The following is an 18200-nucleotide window of genomic DNA, read 5'->3' on the forward strand; positions in this document are numbered from 1 at the left end:
TTATGTGGGTAGCCAGCCCGCTCTACAGCCTTTCTCTTTGCGAGCCAATGCCTGCGCCACGTACCGAAAAATCGACGCCTACCGAGCGTCGCGTCGAGCCGCCGTGAGAGTCCCTTCGCCTTACGATCTTCTCCAAAATTTCCCCCTCTCCGCTCGTGTCCGCGAGAACCTCTTTCAGGGACTACTTGTTGCTCGAATCGGTGCACCGAGCCCCAGAATCCCCGAGACCCGACGACCACCGGCAACAAGCATAATTCAAACTTCTCCGTGCAAGCTACACCGCTCGGTATTTTATGCGAGAGTCCCTCTTCGTAACCGCAGTCTGGACTGCTCCGGCGGTCGGATACACAAAGCGCGCGTGTGTGTGCGTGCGTCGATGCCACGTGACGTCTAAATTCAGGCGGCCATTTTGGAGCATGATTCATTTGTTTAGAATGGGTCGGATAGGAGTAGGAGGCGGAGCCACGCACACACCAAATCTTCGTGAACGGTTTAGATACGAGCCGGACGAAGCGACGAACGTGCCGAACTTTCGTCGACTCTCCAACGCTTGGCCTCTCCTCCGATCCAACGGTTACACTTTGGGACCGGGATTCTCCGACTAGAAACCGGCCCTTTTCCTAACAATAATCGAACACTATTTTTTTAATTTCGTACGCGCAAACTCATACTCGTTGGTTCGAGCTTCTTCTTCTTTCCTATAGTACTTCTTTCACGACATTGTATAGCGTTATCATTCATTTGCATTCTTTTCCTTCTTTTTTGCATCGAAAGTCAAAGATTACTGCAATTATCAAAGACGGAAATTCATTGATATTTACTAGCACGATATGTTTATCGTAACTTAAATTTTTTTAAATAACAGACTGCTCGATAGTATAAATTGGTACAAAATGCAGAAACTTTTGACCCCGCTCTTTTTCTTGCCCCCACTCGCGAACGATTTCGTTGACCCTCGCGAAACCTTCGGCGAACCGACGAATTTCGCGCCCTCGAACGCTCGTCGAGACAGCAGCCGCGTTCTCTCGCTCGAACCGGGATCAAGGAGCGCAACAAGGTTACGAGGTATACGTTTATTCCCTCGAAAAGGGGCATGAATTATTTATCGGGGCGCGAATAAAATGAAAGAAGAGGAAGGTGAACGCATGGGACAATGACGATCTTATCGGTTGTACGTGTTATCGATCCGAACGGATCCGGAGTCCTCGCTCGAAATCCTCTCGCCGAGTTCCGGCGCGTTCGCGATCGTTGCCCAATTATCCGCGCGAGGCATCCGTCTTGCCGCCTCTCCGAAAGTATCCGTGTTCCGAATGGTTGCGTATGAATCGTTCACGGTTAATTCTCCGTCGACTTTTCTTTCGAGCAGATTTCGTTCGTAATCGTTCCACGGTTAAACAACGATCTAATGATCAAGATTTCACGGGTCCGCGCGCCACAGAAGTATGATACAGAATACTAACTCGACGATCTTTTATTACTCCGCGCGGAGAATACGCGTTACGCAACGTTCCCAGTCTCGTGCGGTTCTTTTTCAGGCGCTAAGTACGAAATTACGTAACGAATGGGAGAATCTCGAAGAAATTACGGAGGAATCGGAAAAACTCGCGTTTCATTAAATAAATATCCTCTGGACAAACGTAAACTTTCGAACGGCTGGAATTCTAACTCCGTTAAATCATGTAGTTTATCTTGCTAAATCGAGGTTTATGCAGTGCTCGTAATATCTCCGTTGGATTTTGTATGAAGAAAAAAAAGGAAATAGACCTGTCGCAATTCTTCCTTTCTTGCAATAAATTGCACGCGGAGCGGAGCGGACGCGGGGCGTCGCATCGGTTCGGCGACGCGTTCCCTCTCGCTCGTTTCCTCGAAGGAAGTTTAAGGGGCTTGGCGGGGCATTGCCGAAACTGCAGGCGGCCGAGTGGCGGATGTGGAGCTCGACCGTGCAGCCTGTCGGTGTGTGGATGGGCCCAAGGTCAGTGCCAGTGGGTCAGTCGGACCAATCGCCGTGCGACTGCATCGGCGAAGGCCGCGCCGAATTCGACGCGCGGCCGACCACGGAGCCCAAAAGAAACGAAACGAACCGAGCATTTCGAGGACGGCCTACCGCGCGTCGACGTCGTCGTCGTCGTCGTCGGGATCGAAGCGTGACGCTGCATCGCGAGCGCCGCGTGTTCATTCCGGAGTTGAGTAGCGATAGGATCAAGTTCAATGCGTACTCGTGAGTTCAAGTCAAGTACAACATACGATTCGATAATGCACGGTTCAATTTCCACGATCGGTCCCAAATCATTCGCTCGTTTCACTGCTTACTCCCGAGTTTGACGAAATCTTATTGTTACATTATCAGTGTATATATATACACTTTTGAACAACAAAGGGAGCATGTGCAGAATTGAAAAATATAAGTATCGTTAGCCTATCTGGAGGACCGAATGTTCAATCGTACGCATCGGGGCCCTAATGCCGCCTTCGTGCCCGCCCAGGCGCCTAAACATAGCCCGAAACTTAGAAAGAGCGCCGTCTATTGGTAGACGCACCATTTTGTCCCGCAAACACGTGACTAATATAACCCTATCCGAGTCTACTTCGTAAGGAAGACTGGGTGGAAAGTCAGGCGTGCACGGACGCTGCCATATGTCGGGGCCCAAGCGTTTCGGTAGTTTCAAAATGTCGCTGCGGTACGACCCAGAGGCGGTGCGTATTCATTCATTTTTCCGTTGGGCCTGCGACGCTTCGATGTATGAAAGAACGAACCCTATCATCAGGAATACTTGAATCGTGCGCGACGTTCATTCGTTTCGATGGTTGCTACGACAACGTAACAGCGTGTCCGTAGATATACTATATCAGTTCGGCAGGAACATTACTGTATTATGGCGCGTCCACGCATTCGGCATCCGGGGAATGACGAGCAACAGACGCTCTCTTTCAACGCGATGCTAAACAAGAGAGCGTGATGCTCGACATTCGCTGCATGCCGAATGTGTGGTTTCGTAATTATACCGACAATGAGCCAAATTTACTGGCCACGTATATCCGCGTTTCGTAAACGAACGACTTTTCGCCAGGGTACGTACACTGTATAATAATATATGTACATATTGTATTGCTAGGCTCGCGAAAGAATGGTCCTGGAAGGAATGCGACACGAGACGCTAACGCTGTTTTATCGACGTCTGCTAAACCAGGTCTACGAAACTCGACTATCGGTGAGTGCCCAAATTGATTATTTCTTGTTAGTAGATCGCGGATCTTTATGCAAGTTCATAGTTTTATTAATAGAAATAATGAAATCAGAGCTTCACAGAGGGTTGTCTCAACCCCTAAATATAATAATTCGTATCGTCATTGCATATTAAATTCATGAAATGCATGAACATCCGCAGTTTACTTATTAGGTACGAGTCGGAATGGCCGAACTAGACGAAACGGTCAGAGTGGCGTTGGACCGTTTCTATTGGCGCTCGCGAGAAATCGTGGGCGGTACCAAACTAGTTTGCAGAGGGTTCGACCTAACTGATCAAGATTCGAGGCTGCTTGTAAGGTGGTTAATCCCATCGCTAGAGTCGAGCAAGCGGTGCAGGAAAGAGAACGGATAGGCCGGTATCCGAGTCGGCCTTGACCGTATCTCCGCTTATCGCCGCGTTCGCGCTCCACGCTCGACGTCACGCGTCGCGTTGTCGACGCCGAGAGTTATCCGCCGATGAAGAGGACGCCGATGTTCGTCGGTGCGTCGCGGACGAGTCAGCCGCATCCTACCGCGAACAATACCAGAGTTAGACTACACACATTTTCGACAACGAGTCGGTTGCATCGTACCGCGAACCATACCAAAGTGCATTTTAAAATTGGAAGCTTGCTGATTGGAATACACACGGTATTTACCCTTCTCTTAGGTCGAAAGGTGGATCGCGAGATACTCGTCAAGTTTTCTTCCTTTTCGCGATGGAAAATGTTAATTCGTTACGATTCGCCTCGTGTAATGGGTATCGTTTGCAGTGGATGCGTCTCGATGTCTGGCCCATTAACTTTTGACCGCGGGCGCGAATTTCCACGTCGGCGACCGGTTGAATTAATTTCGCGATAATTCTATCGATTATGCAAATTGCGTAATTCCTTTTATTAGCGTGCGATACGTATTATCGTAACGAACGGTCGCGAAACGAACGCGTCACCGCGGCGTTTATAAAAGGCAAATCGAGCGCGCGGAACGCTCTCGGCGCGATAGAATTTTTCCTTGGGCGCAACGGGTCTTTCGTCGTTATAGCATCGACGCGACGCGACGTCAGTGCAAACGGCGTCGCGACTGCCACTAGACACAGGAACGCGTTCACCGGTGTTATCTTGGACTCCAAAAGGGTCTTCGTTCGACGTAGCGATCGTAAGTGCAATGTACGCTGACACGGAGTAACGCGTGCATAAACACCGGTAACGAACCCGACGTTCGCTCGTAAGTATCGCAGCCACTGTAATTGCTATTACGTAAGTACTTGCGCGCCGCTGTACTTCGCGAGAATAGCCGGCGATCGCGAGCGTAACATCGGCTTTCTCCGACGAGCGCCGCGAGCGTATTTTTGACGGAGCGTTTCCTCGAAAACCGATTAAACGGGTCAGTGTCGTCTCGTTTCGCGGAAAATCGAAACGAAAGCGATCGACCAAAGGACCTTGGCCGTGATCTAATTCCTCACGATCCGTTACTGGATACGTAAAATGTCACTGGGGATGAAATGAAATTGCTAAATCCACTTTTTACAAATTAGATTATTTGGATTCCAAATAGACCACGTTTCGTAATCCTTAGATCTGTTTGTCTCCTACCGTATAGTGTCTATTTTTACAACACCTTTTCCGTACTGCTTCGAAAATTGTGTGCTACCTAAGGGGTTAAACGTAACAAGTTCGAAGCATTAGTGTCTTCCCATATTTAAATTTTCGGGTCCTTTGAGATCGTGATCCACGAGGGGGACGCGTAACGATTCGGAGGGCATTTTAACAGCGTTTGCACGCAGCCAGAGTGACCGTGCTCGCTCGCTGCATTCAAATCGTTCGAAAGATCGTGAGACCGAGGGCGGCGGCATGGAAAGCGTCGAATCTTAGCTGCTATTTGCAAGGAATGCGAGAGGAAAGGTTCGCCATAATTTCTCGGAGGATGCAAGGGCGGAGATTCGTTCTCTCGAAAGTTGCTTCCTGGCGCGAAGCTCCCAGTCGACGATCTTCGACGAACGAAAGCATAGGTCAATGGGAGGGCAGCGATCAAAGTCGGGGGATCGTCGAAATCTATTCTGCTCGAGGGGTTTCGAGATTTTTCGGTCGACTCTCGGTACATATCCGACCGTCGAAATTAAATTAAGGTTGCCGGCCGTGAATCGATAACCCCGAATCTCGAGATAGCGATCGCATCAGTTGGCGCCCTGCCAGGGATTCCGAACACCGACCACTCGTGAAACTTCCTCGATGCGTTGGCTCGCTCGACTCAGACTCTTATTTAGCTCATTCTCGTTTACTATCGATACTATTTTCAAGATGAATGGGTAAAATTCTCTCGTGCAATACCCAACTTTCTTTTTCTTATTAGTCGGACAGTGTTGTGTTCGTACGGTCCGCTATTCGAGAATTAATTTGCACAGAAATTGCAAGATATATAGAATATAATAATATGTTTAATTTAAAAAATAATTTAGAAAATTTTAATTTTCACAGTATCATAAAAACAAAATAATAGATTGCCCTGTCGTAGGAAGAAAATGGTACCCAGAATCGTAAGATAATTAGGACGTTTGCCTTGGTGTGGGTTGGTTGTGGAGTGGATTTCCCACTGGAGCGTAGTCTCTTCGGGACAGGGAGTTCTTTTCGTCGGGAGGGAGCCCGTAATTCCGGGATTTCGCCCTTGAAAATACGAAGATTCGGGTGAATCGTGGCAGGAATAGAAAGAGCCGCGGGAAGCTGGCCTCCTCTCGTCGCCCCTCTCGTTCGCCGTTCGCCGGTCGTCTGGCCATATTTTGGCGATACCTACTTGTTGCGCGAGAAACGAGCTGCGCGCACCGTACATATATGTATACACACACACATACCGTATGTACAAACTCGCATCTACATACCGCGGGTAGATAGACCGCATCGGCGGCGGGGTTTGCTCTTGGCACAGGTACAAACGAAGTCAACGACCGGGACTCGAAATAATTTCGCACGCTTCTTCGAAACGTCAGCGACGAGACCGCGGCACACGATCGACGTCGTTTTATCGAACTGCGAGCCGCGATCCGGCCGTTTCATCGACGGTTAATCGAATAACGCGTTCGATCGTGGAATACCCGGGTACCGCCAAAAGACTCGGTTAACCGCGTTTCGTCGTTATTAACGGCTAATTTCCCGAAAATCATCGAGGGCGTAGGGACGGCCTTCGGCGAGCTTAATTCGCCGGAAATCCAATATAACATAAACCTGATTTTAGCTTTGACCAGTCGTAAACGAGCTACTTTGCTCCCCTGCCGATTTTAGCAACGGTTTCAGCCCGTAGATCTCTTTGTTGTAATTCGCGTTTCTATGGTAATCGGCCGAACACGATAATTCCGTTAAATATTTTCGATATAACGGTAATCGACGCGGCGCGGCTTGAAATTCAACCGGTTCATCCGTAATCTGCCGCTTGGTGCACGCTCGAACGGGAACTGGTTGCAACGATAATGCAAACGCGTAAAATGTAACGACCCGTGGCGTTTATCGTAGGCCGCGGGGGCAGATCGAATCGCGGCGGTCCGCGGAAAAGAACGACAGAACGCGTGCGGCTGGAAAAATGTTCGGCACGTTTTTCACGCGCGGCGGCAAACTGTTGCTGTGACATTGGAGGATCGTCAGTCTGTAGCCGGTATATAAGAGGGGGCGCATATACAGTTCCGGTAGACGGGCGGTACATGCTACCGTTCCATGTATTTTGGGGGTGGCTACGTGCTAGTCAACAGACTGCCCCCACCTTATCCGACTTGGAAAATTTCGGGGGTAACCGACTGCGCTTTAAACCGGCTGCTGCTGCGTCAGCTGCCGCCGTCACCGAGCGCTGCAGCCGACCTATATATTCGGCTATGTTATATATGCACCTACATATATACTAATACCTACTGTGCATCCGCTACGTAGCCAACGGCGTCGATATAAACGCGGTTACTACTTGTTGCTCTAGTCCCAGAAACTGAGAGTGGTCCGCGCGTTTCGGAGTTCTCTCGCCTCTATCGGACGTACGCCAGTGCCTCTCAACCTTGCCACCTACCTTGCACGTTAAATCGATCGATCGTTTTGATCGAGACATACGACCAAATACCATTTCGAGAATATCAATTTCAAAGCTTCCGTTCGGGCATAATTTTGAAAAGTACTACCTTGATACATTTTTTCGAACGGATTCGCACGGTCCTATTTTTACCGAGTAACGTACAAAACTCGTCTACCCAAGTTTTATTCGAACGTAAAAGCGACTACAATCAGTTTGGTTATTTTCCATTTCGATCAGCGTTTGTCACGACGATCAACGAATCACGGGGACAAACGTTTCAACGTATCAGAATTTACATTGACGGACGTACGTTCAGTCACGGTCGGTTTCGCGTCCCGTTGTCACGTTGTATAACGAAAAAGAAAATTCGAAAATACAGTGCACGACAAAAATCGAATGCATTCTCTATAAAAGTGTACCGCGTTAATTTTGGCTGGAATTTCTTTTCGAATTCTACGATGATTGCTTTTGGCGACCGAAAAATAGTTTACAAAAAGTTTGAACGCGCTTGAATCTACTACAGCCGACGCGACTCGTGTTATTTCGGATCGTAATTAAACTTCGTTACCAGCGTATCTAGCACCTGAGTTAGGAAGACTGATAGAGGCACAGAAGACATAGCAGTGTACGAACTGAATAATTCATAACGATGATATAATGGGAAAAGAAGTATTGTCTGTACAAGCCGCCGCCACGAAAATATGAATTGTATCGTGTATCTTTAACGAGATACAACAGAATCTTCTAATCCAAATCTTTTTGCACAATTCTCTGACTCTGCGCTTCTGCGTACCGCGTCTTTCCAGTTTCGCAAATATCATTACCGCTATATATAAAACCTAATACAGAATTTTCTGGTAGAGACAGCATTCGAACGATTCTTTTTTAGATCGCAGCTTCGTATTGTCAGTTTAACGCGTTGAACCGAGCAATTTTCCAACAATACATTATGTAAGATATTGCATCCCGAGGATTACTCGATTACGTACGCTTACGATATAATACGCTTTTATCGCTGCGTCGAATTTAAATTTGTACGCATTCCATAACTTATACAACTTGATTAACGGCAATATTTACTGCATTCTATTGTTGGAGTTGATCAATTTTTATGCTCCCGCAAGGACATTTAGATTCTCACGCGCATTTCTCCCTGATATCGATAGAACCAGGTTTGGAGCGGTACTGTTATCGCATCGCATTGAATTTGCTTACGAGCACTATCGCGTCGCTCAAAAACTTTGTACTTGAACTATTTTAACATTTTCTTCCTTAATTGTTTCGCCTTCAATTCGCTTCATTTTGATTATCACGTTCTACTGTCAAATGAATAAATAATTTTCGACTACGGATTACAGAATCGCGCGTACGGCTATCGAGACGCATATCCCGCGTCCCTGGGTTGGGACGTAAGGGCCCGAGGGACGCGTCCTCGTATTTCACGCGTCTAACGAACGATTTTCTCGCTATCGAGGAGGCTAGGCGCGAGCGTATGCAGCTAGAAGCCGGTCACAGAAGATTTCATTGATCCCAGCGAGACGCGTCTTCTGGTTATCGTAGTCTAGTCTCGAGTCCCCGTGCATTGGATGCATCTGATATGCATGCAGACACGGAGACGCCTCGGTGCAAAGCGTCGGTCGTACGCGTGTATTCGGGTTGCATCCATTCGACGTACACAGTCGCGCGTCCGACGCACACAGCGTAAACGCGTTCGAAACTTGCCACGTGCTTCGAGGTGTGTGTGCGCGCGCGCCATTTGCACGGTCACACGTGCAGAACCGGCAGAGACCCGTACGGTTCCACGGCACACGGACGCGTGCACGTAGGAGCGTGCGCATGGATGCGCGCAAATGGCTCGACCGGCTGCATCGGTGCATGTGCCGCGCGTGCAACGGTGTGCGGGGCCGTGCATGTGCAAGCGCAGCCGGCTGCGGCTGGCTGTATCGCTGCGAAACGCGATGTGGAACACACTCGCTCTCGATGGGTCACTCTCACTCTCTCTCGGCCGAGAGGGAAATTTGGCAGCTGTTTTAAACCCGGCTAACTGGCGAAACTACCGACCCACCTCTGCCACGGTCCTTCCGTCTCCCTCCTTCGGCCCGAATCGCTCCCGTTCTTCCCCTTGCGCGACGCGTTCTTTCCCTCGCCGTTTCCGATCTTTCGGGAATTCCCGTGCCTGGAATGGGAATTTCGGGAGCCCGTCGATCGATTTGCGAAATCCTCGGACCGAGAATATCGGCGAGTGCAACGGTAACTCGATTCGCGTCGAACGGGGCTCCTCCGGTTCGGCAGCGGATGCGTCGCGCGCGATTATTCGTGGCAGGCGTGCGTGCGAGGGCGCTTATACGCGCGCGCGCTCCTATGCGTGCACGTAAGTAGCTCGCACACGAGTCGCCGAACTTCTTTCGTTCTCTCTTTTACCATCCCCGTCCGTCTCTGTCCGTCATTCCGGCGTTCGTTCTCGCTTCGATGCACTCCGGTCTCGTACCGCGAACTCGACGAACGTGTAGCTTTTTTACTACACTGACCTGGGTTAACTCGGCGTACAGTGCCGAATAATAAAACCGACGAAACCACTGACCTCCTCTCTCTCTCTTACTCTCTCTCTTTCTCTCTCTGTGGGTGCGCGAGCGCGCATGCAAAAACCAGAGTGTGCACGGTTTCGTACGTGCGGTCACACACGCACGCCACACGACCAACCCGCTCCGCCTTCCAGCCAAATATAAATGCGACGGTGTGCGCTGGTGCATCGCACACGCAGGCGAGCGCGCGCCCGCAGAATGCACCGAGTGGCACACAAACGTTCCAGTCCCGAGGGCAGGGCCACGGTCACCCGAAAATACGGCTCCACCGAGCTCTCACTCTCGTTCTCGCGTTCGTGTTCGCGCTCCTCCGCTTTCGCTCTCTCCTTCCCTCTCCCTCTTTCATTTTCCCCACCTCTTTTTATCCTTTTTAGCTTCACCCTCTTCTTCTCCCGTTTGCCTCGCTGCCTTTCAATGGCCCCGAGCCTCTGTATTCGCGTATTGTACGCGCTACCGGCTGATTCACGAATCGTGGACCTCTCCACTATTCGCGACCGTGGGATCCACGAACCGCCCTCAGTTTTTCTCTTTTTTGCGCCGTTCCGGTAAACGGGACCGACCCTTCGATAAACTTTAAACATCGCGTAAACCTAAAACCCAATTCAATTTATTAAATTGTATCAAGTTTATAAAATATTTATTCTCTGCATGGATTGCACATGTTTCTATTCTACGGATTTATGAATTGTGATTATGGAGTTGCGAAACCCGTCGAGTCCCGTAAATCTAGCGTTAATTAATCTTTTTATCCGGTGCATAAGTGAAGCATTTCCTTCAAACGAAACAACACCGTTCCCCGTTCTTGCGTATAGGTTTTTTTCGATCCGCCTTTGAAGTTGCATCTAGATTACGTCATTCCACTCGTGTGTACCCCGTTAAGTTGGCACGGAGGTACACCAGACCCCCGCTGGGATAAATTATGCGTTGCTACCTGATATAGGTTGTCTATTCTGACGAGGTATTATGCACCTTTCTGTTACCGTCTCGGGAGTCTATCCAACATTTTTGTATCAATTTTTTGCCACTCGACGGTGGGCGCGATCAATTTCTGACTTAACCCGCTACCATCGTTCGCTCGTAGAACACGCCACGCTGTGTTTGGAAGAATTTTATCGAATACGAAGAATAGAATGTTTTAGATACGCGAGCTAAATATTTTAAAACGCGTGTTACGTACCTATGCGGAGACTAGACTGTCGATGCATACTCGAGATGCGCGAGAACAAGGGAGAAATAAAGCGTACCGAGTGTGGAGAGGCTATTAACCCTTTGCAGACGGTGGCTGCACACGGTAGACAAGATACTTTTACCGTTCCGGACCGCACGTCCGGAAATTCCCCGTAAAATCTGTCGCCACAAATTCACAAAAATGTCCTGAATGCGTTCTGCAACGATTCGTCGGAATGAGTAAAATATCTGTGGCCCAACACCCTACGATTTATCGACTAATTGACTACGATCCGTACACCTACTACAAAATAATTTAATTAAACTCGGCCGACAGTGTTCAGAGCTCACAAATATCAGATCGTAGACTCGGGCAAATAAGAACGTTCTGCAATCTTGTTAACCGCATCGTTAATGAATAAAATAAATGGCGGACGTTCGAGGAACGCCAGAAGTCGCTGCAACGGGTCTCGAGCAACAGTTAATTTTGACTATTTGTACGCGATAAACTAGATAACTCTCGAACGAATCCGATGGTATGCAACTTAAGTATTAAGATGTAACGATCGACGGTGTTTATGGCGCTTCTAAAGTAGATACAGACTCCATCAACTCGATCACAACAAATCCGCTAGAAATGCATCTATTTATTGCAGACGTTTGTAAGAGAAGATAACTGGCGACAGATGATACTCTGAAAGTTTCTCTACTATATCTCTATAACCAGTGCTAAACGATTTAATATCGTAAATATATATTTTTTTAAATAATGGGGGAATGTTATCGTCGCTCAGATCTTCGGATTATTGACCGTTCTACGGCCATTGCTGCCATAACGTTCTTAAATATTTCTTTATCGGCTTAATATTTTAGCGAATTGTGGCGCTGTGCTAATGATGGAAATGGGTTAATTCGAATCGCGGCCGGGCTCGGTGACGGAAACCGCGAAACAACAGGGGCAGGGCCGAAAATGTTTGGAAACAGGCTCCGGCGGTTGGAAACACGTAACGGGGAAGGGTAACCGATGCCAGGCAGGAATTGCGATCGTACGTAGCCAGAGGACCGACAGGTTTTGTCGGGTGAGTGCAGGAGGGACGCAACACGCGTATGGCAGGAACGTGGAAGAGCGGTCCGGCGCGGTGATTACGCGCTCGAGGCACTCTTGGAACAAAGCGCCCTCTGTCCCTCCGAACGCGCGACGACCTATCCCAATGCGTGGCAACGCGCGCGTGCACGCCGCAGACGCGAGCGAAATCGGCCTCGATTCCACTCCGCAACGCGGCTCGTGCAACTATGCAAACATATCGGGACGAACGAAAATATGCTTGCGCGACTTCCCCGCCGATATTCGATTTTTTAAAAAAAACATCGACTTTCCATCGATTCGATCGCATCAAAATCTACTTGGAATAACGTACACGGTTCTTACTCTTCTCCTAAACAAGCTTTAAATATTTTAATACGTTCTTTTTTACATTACAATTATTGTATAAAAGTCAACATCCGTATACGTATACGTATTTGTTAGCGTCAAAATGCTTTTCGAAGCTAAGACACGTGTCGGGGTCGTACACGTGTCTCGGAGGTCACTTGGTGTAAGGAATAGCCTCAGGAAATTAGAAGAGTATGGCCGATGCAGTTAGGATCGGTGACACCGTCGCGGATGTTATGATTACGAATCGATAACTAAGGGTCCGATTGCCAACCGCCGAACTAGACGCGTGTGGCCGATGACCTAAAGTCATGGCACGTGTACTGAGATAAGGATGTTCGAGAAGGATCTGGCCACGGAGTGGGGAAGGCTTTGCCTTTTGGCAAGAGGACTGTGATGAACCCCACGGCACTTACCCCCAGAACTCTGATCGTGCGAACGTCTCGTAATTCTCAAAGACTATATAATTTCTAACATATTATTATACCTGGGAGAGCAAATCTCACGAATACCTTGAAATCTTTGAGTTGGATTTACGCATTTGCATTGAACGCGGCGCTCAGTGTCGAACGAAAGAACCGAGGCTAGAGCAGATTTAAAAAGTCGAGAGTCGTCTAGGGAGGATCGATTTCCGTGGAATCGATTCAGAGTCGAGCAACCCTGGGTCGAACGGGCGTCGATATACATACTCTGAGTCACTCGCGACAGTCAGGTGAGTCAATACGTCGCCCGCTCCGATAATAAGCGGCAACCAACACGCGCGAGCGTGTCCCTCGAATCTTGACGCGTAAAATCGAATTCGTCGACGGCGGTGCAACGATGCGCAGAATTTTATCCGGCTATCTTTCCGTGCACCGCCGATGCGCAACTTCTCCGCATATCTCCGAACAACATCGAACGTTTTCGCTCGAATCTTCGATCATCCCTGGCACCCGTGCTCTACCGCGATCGCGATAACGCTTACCAACGAATGTGGGCCACGCTCTTTGCCCGACTTTCCGAAAACGCTACTTTCAATAAACAACACGAGGATCGTAACACTTGCAGTTCTCAAATTTCTCTGAATTTACGTAATTATAGACCTGGAGAAAAGGTAATGCAATTCTTTTACAACGCGATCCTCTTCAGGATAACAAATAACATTTTGGAGCTAATTTTCCCATTTGTTTACAAGATACGAATGTTTTTTACGTTCCTTTTTTCTGATTTCTATTTTGTTATTTTCGTACGGCGTTTGCTGCTTTATTTATTATTCCAAAGACAGTCACGTAACCCAGTAACCGAAACGTCGGATCAATCACGTTATATCAGTATGGAGAAGTCTGTATCGCCAATGAAAATCTCCGCTTTCGCGTTATATCTCATATATCTAACGAAGCAAAGAAATTGCATTTCTTTCCTCAAATACAGCTAATCTTCGGATGCAAAGATATCTGTATTTATATAACACAGAAATATTACAAACAAATTTCTTCCCGAAGAAATAAGAATTAATTAACGTTTTAACATTGATCGACAAAACAAGAAATATTTTTGTAACAATAAAACATAATCGTGTAAAGATTTTTAACAAGTGTCTGTAGGTACAGATATCGTTCGCGTTCGTTGATTGATTATTACGTTTCTCGAAAACAAAAGGAATCGAGCTTGGCGTCTCGAGCGAGCCATTTTTTCCTCGTGGGCCCGGTTTCCTGGATTCGAGCGTGGCGATTCGATGCTTCCTACGCGAATAACGCTCCGTCTGGCGCCTTTGTTCCGGCTCGGCGAGACAAGTTTCGAAGGTTGCTTTGGTACCGGGCGCGAAATTTTCCGTCGTCGCGTTGCAATAGGAAAGTCGCGAGGCGAAATACTCACCGACTCTGTTCGATTGTGTGCACAGCTGCGAAGTTCGGGGCCGATCGTCGGCCAAAACAGAGCGTCCCCGGTGACTCGGGCACGCGTTGTCGACGCACGCGTGCCTTTTTCACGCGGGAGTGGATCGCGAACGTGCTGGTAGCCCGGTCCCGCCCGAAAATCACTGGATCCCGTCGAAAGTAATCCTGAATCGATCGTTGCACGCGCCGTAGATGGATTAGAACTTGCAACCGATCGGTCGCGATGACAGACGCCGACGCACTTCGTCTTACGAGACTCCCGCCGCGACTTGTTTTCGTTGCACCAATTCACAGAATTTAGCTGTTTTGTATGTAAAGGTTGATTTATGCGTCAGATACGTTTATCGGTTGCACTCGCGACGGCAAACGGTATTGTTACGGGTTATTCACTTCCAAACGCCGACCGTGAAAAACAACGGATCGGTCTCGTCGATTAGGATCGACGCGAAAATTCTGTCTCCGCGACGGACCGGCGGGTATCTTGGTCGCTCGATCGCGCACAATACAGAAACTGCACTTGGATGGATATCGCACTTTAAGTACCATTCGATAAACGATAAGAACTAGCTGGTAAAAAGGGTTATCTGACATCCGATAATTTTCACCGCGTTCGATACCGGCGTGTCGTGCATGGGATGCAACCAACGCCACGATTACGTAAATTTCCTCTATCGAGGTCGCGTGAAAAAAAACACACACACACACACGCGTACACGCACGCGCGCGCACGCTCACAAATTTAAACGAAGGAATTCCGAGAGGACGAATATATTTGAATTCGGCGCGATCTTGGCGTTTCCAACACACGCGCGCGCCCCGAGCGAGCAGCGAATTCCGTTTCGGTCGTCCGTAGTCCGTAGGGAAATGGGCCGTTTAGGGCCGTCGCGTCGCCCAGCGTCGTTCGACTCCGTATCGCGTGCACGCCGAAGAAACTGCACCTCGTGCGTGGAAAGCGCAGTTTAAGTGCCGGCCGCGAAGCTGATTCGCCAGCTTTGCTTAAAGTGTCTCTGTTTCGCTGACTCGGACATGTTGTTCCGTACTGGCCGTCTGCACGTTCCGTGCATCCAGATAACACCCGTCGATTCACTAACCTACCTCACTCCTCCGCTACAGGGTGGTCCAAATTCTGCCTCGCTGCGCCGTGCACCTCCACCGATGCGCTCCAACGCAGACGCGAGCCATACACCACCGTCCATAACCGTTTGGAAGCCTGGTGGGCTCTCGCGTTCAAACCTCCGCACACGTACCTGTTCGAAACCTCTTTCTTTTTTTTTCCTTTTCCGTACGTTTCTTGTCCCCACGATCTTACGAACTCTTCGACTCATTATTGTCTTCCAATCGTCCCAGATAACTCCGGACATACTTTCACACTACGTATGGGGTCGTTGTCTCGTATAAAGACCGACTTCTCGCGTGCTAAAGTTTTCCCTGTATATTCCTTTCAAATATGCAAACACCGTTCCTTCCGAACAACTCCGTACGTTTTTGCAACTTTTTCCCAGCAAAATCGTGCGCAAAACGGGTCATCTTTACGATCGTTTTAAGCGAAAAGTATGCAATGTACGTCGATAAAAAATTCCTCGACGAACTCTCGCTAGAAGTTCTCGCATGATGCAAACGAACAAGATTCTTTATTCGATTTACTAATTTCTGCCAATTAAAAATATTTTGTTCGATACGAGAGTACCCAAACGGACCTCTGTACATCTTACGAATGAAAATGTCCGATCTCGGGGCGAACGATTAATCCATCCATTAACGCGAATCGATTACAGCAAAAGTTTCTATTAGCGCCTCATTACCGTCCTAATCGAACGTACAAGTGCGGGAACACGCGGCTGTTCGATCGTTAGATCGTGTTTATGAGCTTTTTTTATCGGGCGATGCCTAGTTTCATACTTGGTAGTTTCTATGATCGTATATTTTTTTTATTCCTGCAACCTGTTTAACAACTCTTTAACGCAACCGTCTGCCCGTCGAGCGCGACTACGATTATACCATAAATAGCAATAAATCTCTGGCTAGTTTTGTAACGCAATTTCGTCAACAAAGGCCGACGAAAACAAAGTTTACGACGCCGATCTACGGCGACCGCGGGCCGGCGTTGCCCGGCAATCGAATTAAACGACGCGTTAATCATTGTTCCCGCGTTTTACGCCCGATGTCGTAACATCGATTTCGCTAATCGCCGCTGGTATCGATCCGGAGATCCCTATCGCCGGGCCTTTGGTCGATTTTTTTCACGAATCGTGCGTGGATTCGTCGCATTATCTGTCTGCGCGTCTCAATTTTTTTAGCGCTTGATCAATTCGTACGTCGTCGGTGTGAGTAACGAAAAGTCTAAACAAACAGTCGATAGATTATATTGTGTTCTTTGCGTGCAATAAATATTTTTAACGACGAAGTGGGATCGATATAATGTCTGTATTTATGCGCCTTATAAAACTTTTACAATGCAGTTTTATTCGCTCCAGTCACGATCACATCGGTTTTAATTGTTAAATATTTTATTGAAAACGAGGATGGAATTTAGATTTTCCTACCAGTTAACATCATTTCTAAATCGTGCCGCAGGGATCCTGCACCGATGCGATTCTAAACCATCATCGTTTCTCTTAATAAAGAAAACTGGTTTCGCTTCCTCTGCAACGAAGCACGTATGAAAAACATAATCCATCATAAAATATGCATTACGAATTCATTAAAGTTATGGGGAACTAAAAAAAAGCATAAAATCTATTATTACCGCATACACGTCGCGTAATAATACACGTTGGAGGTTTTCCGTTGTTTATTCGACCATTGTTTTTGTTTTCGGTCAGCAATTAAATAATTCCTGAAGGTACGATTCCAGTGATCGATAGATTAGAGAATGCAAGTGTAAGCGTCTTAAAGACCGAGCCGCGATCGTCGACGTAGCTCCGCGTATGAGTTAGTACCACATAGGAAACAATAAGATAAAAGGTCTCGAGTTGCACGATTTTGGTAACTCTCCCCTACGCAGATACGCGCGTAGATTTGGTTGTTTGTGTTCGACCGTTTGTCGATAACGTTATTTTGTCGGGGACGTACTCGCGAACGTAAATACTCAGGAATAAAGGCGATCCATTTACCAGCGAACGACGCGCTTCGCATATTACTATTCTTCGCTGCTGAAAGTAATATTTCAACGAGAGCGATAACAACGTTAGGTTCCCGGCAAAACATACTCATGCACCAATTAAAATTTACACGCTCCCCCACGGAGACGTTGCAAAACTCTTATCTAGATCAAACATACGAGCAACAAATACAAAATGCACAACTTGAAACTTCAATTTTAGACAATTCTAAATTATTTGAACTTAAATTTTGTCTTTAGTGTTTCAACTTGAGAATTAACTGTAGTGAAACGTGTTAAAAGACCAATGCAAGAAACAGAGTCTGTTTTTTGTTTGGATCGCGAGCATCGATGGGTAATAATAATCGTGTAACGGTCGATTCACCGTGGCGCGATCGAACAATTAAGAATCGATCGCGCGATAACGCGTCGGCGACGCATGTAGCGTGGTGTTTGTCTGGCTGCTTTTCCCGAAATCGAGGAGGATAGGCCTTTATCGGTATCCGTCCGTCCGCCAGCCCGCCAAAATACGTCCGTTATCTGGCAGCAGCGAAGAGGTACTCACGTGTCCGTCGCTCGATAAGATTGCATTATATTTCGTCGGGGCCTGCGCGCGCGAAATTAATTAAACAGCGAATAAAGACGCCCCCGCCGGCGTCCCAGACAGCCGACGCATCCCGACGGATCGTCCCGAGCCAGATTAATGGAGTTCTATCGGGAACAGCCGGTCGCGCGTCCGAGAGACGACCTTATCGATGCGCTATTTCGGCGATGATAA

General features: G+C 48.0%; 1 protein-coding gene across 1 annotated transcript in view; it reads right to left on the bottom strand.

Annotated features, from left to right (window-relative positions):
• Positions 1-14808, bottom strand: part of LOC122405256 (mushroom body large-type Kenyon cell-specific protein 1) — an 89165-nt gene extending 74357 nt beyond the window's left edge. Inside the window, exon 1 of the mRNA XM_043409851.1 lies at positions 14303-14808. The gene's annotated coding sequence lies outside the window, so the exon portion shown is untranslated. The remainder of the gene's footprint in view (positions 1-14302) is intronic.
• Positions 14809-18200: the final 3392 nt, after the last annotated feature.

The sequence above is a fragment of the Colletes gigas genome, unplaced genomic scaffold (assembly GCF_013123115.1).
Source record: "Colletes gigas isolate AHSC1104 unplaced genomic scaffold, ASM1312311v1 Colletes_gigas_Sc00004, whole genome shotgun sequence".
In the NCBI taxonomy this organism is placed as follows: Eukaryota; Metazoa; Arthropoda; class Insecta; order Hymenoptera; family Colletidae; genus Colletes; species Colletes gigas.